General features: G+C 52.6%; 1 protein-coding gene across 1 annotated transcript in view; it reads left to right on the forward strand.

Moving 5' to 3' along the window:
- NLGN3 (neuroligin 3) overlaps positions 1 to 5972 on the forward strand; it is a 38122-nt gene that overhangs the window by 11240 nt on the left and 20910 nt on the right.

The following is a 5972-nucleotide window of genomic DNA, read 5'->3' on the forward strand; positions in this document are numbered from 1 at the left end:
GGCTCCTCCGGGCTGAGCGGGCGCTTCCCTCGCCGCCCGGGCTGGGGAGCGAGTGCGGGTTCAGCTGTGCTTCTCCCTGAGCTCTGCCCCTGCAGGTGAGTGTTTGTACGTGTAAACTGCAAACAGCAAGGTGAGGGACAGAAAAACTGCCACTGTGCCTTCGTGCTGGGCTCAGGAAAGCCATAATGTGAGATAATCCAGATTATTTCTATGCAGAACGTGGCAATAAATAGCCTGCTTGCAGCAGCTATCCCTGAGCCACGGGGGAAGCCGCCAGTGCACCGAGAGGCTGGTGCCCGTGCCCTGTCCCTGTCCTGGCAGAGCCTTCTGCCCACACAGCAGCTGTGGGCTGTGCCATGTGGCCCTGTCTGCTCAGCTTTCCACCAGGCTCCTGGGAAGCAGTGAGTGGGAAGGTCATTCAAAATCTAGACTAACTCAAGGTGAGCATGTAGCCCACTCCAAAAAACTCCAGGCTTCCAAGCACAGTTGTCCTTGGATCCTCTACAGTGGTCACCTTCTTCTTGCATCAGCAGTACTGGGTGCTGACCCCAACACTGTCCCTGCTGCAGTGCTCACAGGCTGTCCTTCAGCAGCACCACCAGTCACAGCTCAGTGACACTGAGAAACCTCCTGCATTTTTGGAGCTCTTGATGCTAAACAGGAGTTGGAAGTGATCCAGGTTATCTCACCTGCTGGGCAGCGTGTCTTCTGGAGCCAGGCATCGAGCAGTGTGCTGACATTCAACACCAGAAGTGTCTGGAAAGGCTGAGATGTGGGCAAGGGAAAGGTCTGCTTTGCCCCTGGTGTCCTCCCCAAGGCAGGCTTGGCTCCTTCATGAAGAACTTATTAAAGGCTCTGGAGCCAATGGTGACAGGCCATATTGCAGCAGGAAGCCTTTGGCACCACGGCAGAAGTGGCTCTTGAAATTGTCTGTTTCTAGGGATTTTGAGTAACATTCTTCTGTTATGAATGGAAGCTCTCGAGGATCTTGGCATGTGTCTGGGAGTTGTCAAAGAGCTTCTGTCCCACATATGTTCTCGCAGCATTGAGGAACTGAACTGACACTTCTCACGTGGTGCCTCATCCTCTCCCCAGGGCAAAGGATGTGCACTGGAGTGTCTCCTAGGCTGCTGACGTTCAGCTTAAAATATTGGTGCTGCTGTGGGTAGGAGCTAGGACAGGCATAGGGACAGATCTGGTGCAAATGAGGGTGAGGTTTGTAACTTTTCCTCCTGTCCCATTGGGGTGACTGGTGCCTCCATAGGGGGGCTGCAGATGTGCCTCAGGAGAGAGGGAGCTGGGCAGCACTGGACTCTGGGAGAGGCCCCTGCAGAGTGGAGAATGGGTGTTCTGGGCTCCGTGGTGCTGGGAAGCCTCCTGAGTGCTCTGCTCTGCAGCCTCAGTGCTGAAGGGTTGGTGGCCAGGGTGGCTGTGTATGCCCAGATGGTGACAAATGCTGAATGAATGAGGGCAGGGGCAGAGCTGCCAGCCAGGGCAATGAGAAATGTGGGAGACTGGGCTGGAGGGGCTGCTGGGGATCCTTGGTCCATCCATCTGCCCTTTGCAGATAGCCATGGAGTGCTTTAACTTTTCCTGGTGTACACTTAACTTTTCTTTCTCAATATGGATGTATCTCCTACCTAGCACAAAAGGGCAGAGTGTTCTGAACTTTTTTGCAGTGGCCTTTGCATGTTATAAAACTGTGCCCTGTGACTTTTCTTGTCTAGACTAATCCCAGTCTTCCAGATGTTTCTCCAAAGCTTTTTGATGATCTTGCTGGTCTCCCATGGCCTCTCTCGGTTAGTCCAAATCTTTTGGGGAATGAACTGGTTCTCTGGACAGCAGTAAAATTACTTGGTGTGTCTTTATGAGCTGGAAGGGGAGTAATTACTTCATGTGTAAGCTGGCCTTTCACACATCCTGCTGTAGTTGCCTTTTTTTGTGGCAATGATATGCTGGCTCACGTTCAGTCTGTACTCACCTGTAGCCCTCGTGACCCTTGTGGCAGAACTGCTGCTGTCTCTTCTTTTGTGGCCTCTTTGTGCAGTTTTTTTGCCTCCCAATGCCTTACAGTCCTGCCCATCATCTCCCAGCCCTTTTCCCAGCCTGTCAGGAGCACGTCAAGCTCCCATCCTGGCCTCTGAAGTGCTGGGGTGTCACATGCAGAATTTGAAACGTACTCTGTTCTGTCATTTAGGTCATTCATGGAAAAGCAGAGCAGCAGCAGCAGCAGGGCACACCTTTGTGAAACCCTACATGTCCCTTTCAGTGTAACTGTGAGCCATCTATCACTGCTCACCAGCTCTGTGATGGACCTGGGAAATGCCCCCACAGTGCTGTGGGACCAGGAAACGTCTGCCTGTGCCCTGGATGGGTAACCTGGGGGGGGACCTGCAGGTTTAAGGATGCTCTTGTTGCACAAGCACATCAGTCCAGTTGTGCTGCAGCTTCTCTGCTCCCCAGGGTTTCCTGTGGCTTTCTGCAGTGTTGTAGGCAGGGATGGGGCTGGGTGAGAGCTGGGGTTACTGCCCAGCAGAGGAGAGAAGATGCCAGGTGGGGAGTGGGTTTGGCAGGTGCTGCTGCCTGAGGGCTGAGCACCAGCCTGAGCTGCTGGAAGGTTTGGAGCTCAGCTGGAGAAGAGAAGGCAGAAGTTTCTCATGCTCTTGCTGGGTGCATGTTTGTTCTGGGGTGCACGGGCTGGCTCTCAGCAAAGTACAGCAGGGTCAGATGGTGAGCAGAGCTGCACAAGGCTGGAGGGTGCAGTGGGACATCCTGTCTGCTGGCTGTTGGAAGGAGATCATCCATCCGTGCCAGCTGGGTGCTTTGAGGTCTCCATCTGTCCTGGCTCTGAACCTCATGGGACACAGAGCCACAGCATGAGTGTGCTGAACTGGGGCTTGGTGCCCCAGGGCAGGAGGCTGGGCCCCGTGAAGGGTCCAACACGAGAGCAGGCTGGCTGCTGGCAGCTCCTCGGCCGCCTGCCAGGGGAGGTGTGGATCCGGCTTGTCTGGCTGGTGTGAGATGCCTGAATATGCATCTGCCAGAGAGGCTTCCAGAGGATCCCACCCGCCCAGGTTTCCATGGAGAGCGTCTCTTTGTTGAGGAGGAAGCGTCTGGCAGACAGTGTGGCCGTGGAAATACCTATAGAGCATTTGTTTTGCAAAGCACATGAATAACATGCCCACGAGCTAGCAGCCTCACTTCCTCTGCTCACCCACCAGCGGCCTGGCAGAGCGACCTGGGATGCCTGCAGTGTCTTTATGCTCCCAGTTTCTCACTGAGTGCCTGTGTGAGCATTCCCAGTTTGGCTGAGCCTGCCCAGCCCAGCCTGGTTTCATTTCTGGTTGGCAGGCTCAGCTCCTGGCAGGCAGCAGCCCATCTTCGCTGGGGGACACGTTTGGCTTCCCTGCTGGAGGCAGCAGTGAGAGCGCTGGAGGCGGCAAAACTGGGAAAGTTTTGCTCCCACCTCCCATGGGATGTGAAGGGAATTGCTTCCCTGAACGAAGTGTCCTTTCTCTGGTCTCTCAGTTCTTTTTCATGCTTTGAAAGACCAAGAAGCTCAAGAGCTGTTGAGGCAGTAGGCAGCAATGCAAGGCACATGCAACAACCCACAGTGGAAGGGATTAAGCCTGGGTTTTTATGGCAGTCTGTCAGCATTAAATTAAGGGTAAATTCCCATCCTAAATGTTATGTTAACATGAAGTTACATCAGAAAGCACAGAGCACAGAACAGCAATATGAGGGTATCAGATGTGTTACAGGGGTATCGTAATTATCCCAAATCAGGCATTTGAAACCCAGGGAATTTCAGATATAGGGTTTGCATCGTCTTTCAGGTTTGTAATTGAAAAAAGTACAAACATAGGAAGGCTTAGAAGCGTGTCACTGAGATTGTTTGGGTGCCTTTATTCTGTGCTGAGGGGACATGTGCAGATGGAGGCAAAGGGTCCTTAAGAATGATGGAACCAAATGTGGAATTACAAATGTTGACACACCGTGAGCTGTATTTGAGTGTTAAGGCTTCGTGGCTCTCCAGAGTAACATTAGGGCTGCTGGGCCTTGACTGTGCATCTCCATATCTGGACATATTTGGCTATCACTTTTGCAACTCATCTCTGTGCCTCATATTTGTATAGCTCATAATTGGAGACAGTTTTTAGTCCTGTAGAATCATTTTCTTTAAGTTAAGAATGTGTACTTAATTCTATCTTAGCTTAGTTTTTTTTTGTCTTCAGGTTTTCTTGTTTTTTCAGATCTGGATGAGGATTAAACAAAAACCCAGAGGAATATCATCATGGCATAATTCTGAGGAGCTGTAGCAAGTAGCAGTTTTTTGGCTGTGCTTTGTAAAGAGAGATTCCTCATTGTGTCAGGACAGGATGGTTACAGTGGGCATGCGGAAGCTCCACGGATGCAAAGTGGGCTGTGAATTCAGCCCTGTGCCTGGTGTGCACAGCCCAGCTGGGCAGCTGTGTGGTGGCACTCCCTGGTGCCATGAAATTGCTTTCCTGGAGGAGTTGGTGCAGTAGCAGTGCCCATGGCAGCATGTGGCTGCAGCCATGAGGAAGCTCTGGAGCTGGGAAATCAGCTGGTGAACCACCCCTGGCAGGGCTGTGGTGCTCCTGCAGACAGAAAATGATGACAGATCAGTTGAAATGGCTCTGCAGGGAGCACTGGATGCACTATCATAAAGACTGGAAGCTGCCTGTAGCTTCCAGTCATACAAATGAGATATGACAGTCATTAATAATTAGCTTTATCCTAACCTGTGGTACCTGAAGGAACCTAAGCAGAAGATTTGCACTGGGCAGTTTGCCTTCCAGCAACGTCAGGCAGAGTGATGGGTCTGAAGCACCTCTGAGATGCTGCTTGGGAACACAGCTCTGGGGGTCCCAGGCCAGCCCTGCACCCCTGGGATGGGGCTGTCAGGCAAAGGTCAGCTCTCTGCTGAAGGAGGAGCATTGCGGCAGGGAGTGTGAGATGAGTGATGGTTTTCTTCCAGAGCTGCAGGCACAACAGGGCAGCCAAGGCACTGTGCTGCAGAGGCAGCTCCAGCAGGGGTGGGCAGAGCTGAGCCTGGGGTCTCTGGGTGCCTCAGCTGTTTTTCTGGCCCTTGACTCAGCTTTTATTTCTCAGGCTTTGGTGTCTGTTTGGGGGATAACACAGCAGTGTCGTGCTCCTGCTGGGGTGTTTCTGTCGCTGTCTGGTGGGGCAGGAGGAGGTGAAGGGGAGTGAGGTGCAGAGTTGTACTGCCCTCCTTATCTGGCATCACCTGCATTCGCTTGGCAGGCTCTGGAGAGGTGCCTGCATGCCCAGCCCTGCGAGGCCTTGCTGCTTGGGTGGGCTGAATGCAGTAACATGATTTTCTAAGATGAATGTTTCTATTTACTGTGTTACCCTGATTTCTGAGGCTGCCAAGTTCTTTGGGTGTATCAGGAGGGCAGGCACAGCATGGGCCCATTCCCTTAATGACCAGCAGTGAGTCGCCTGCACATGTGCAGTACAGATTTGAGACACCTTCTGTGGGGGTTTTTGGTTGTGTTTTGTTTGGGTGGGGTTTTTTGTGGGTTTCTGTTTGTCTGTCTGGGAGATTTGGGGGTTTTTTGGGGTTTTTTTGGTTGATTTTTTTTTTTTTTTTGGTGGTAGGGATTTTTTCCTGCGGATTTTCCTCATTGGATGAGGTGTTCTCTATTTGTGGAATCCCTGCCCAACTGAACCTCCACCAGAGCTGCAAACTCCCATCTGCATACAGCCCTTATTTTGTGCTCCAATAATTTCTAGGCAACTCTGCTCTCTTCTGAGCATGGGAGAGATCTGCCGGGTGGGCATGTCAGGATGCCCTGGGGCAGAGCGGAGGTGCCTCACTCACCACCGCCGCCGTCTCTCCCAGCGTGAGCACATGTGGCTGAGACAGGACCTGGGAGCATCCCCCGAGCCACGGCCGCCTTTCCGCGGGGACCCGGCTGCGGAGA

The sequence above is a fragment of the Geospiza fortis genome, unplaced genomic scaffold (genome assembly GCF_000277835.1).
Source record: "Geospiza fortis unplaced genomic scaffold, GeoFor_1.0 scaffold157, whole genome shotgun sequence".
Classification (NCBI taxonomy): Eukaryota; Metazoa; Chordata; class Aves; order Passeriformes; family Thraupidae; genus Geospiza; species Geospiza fortis.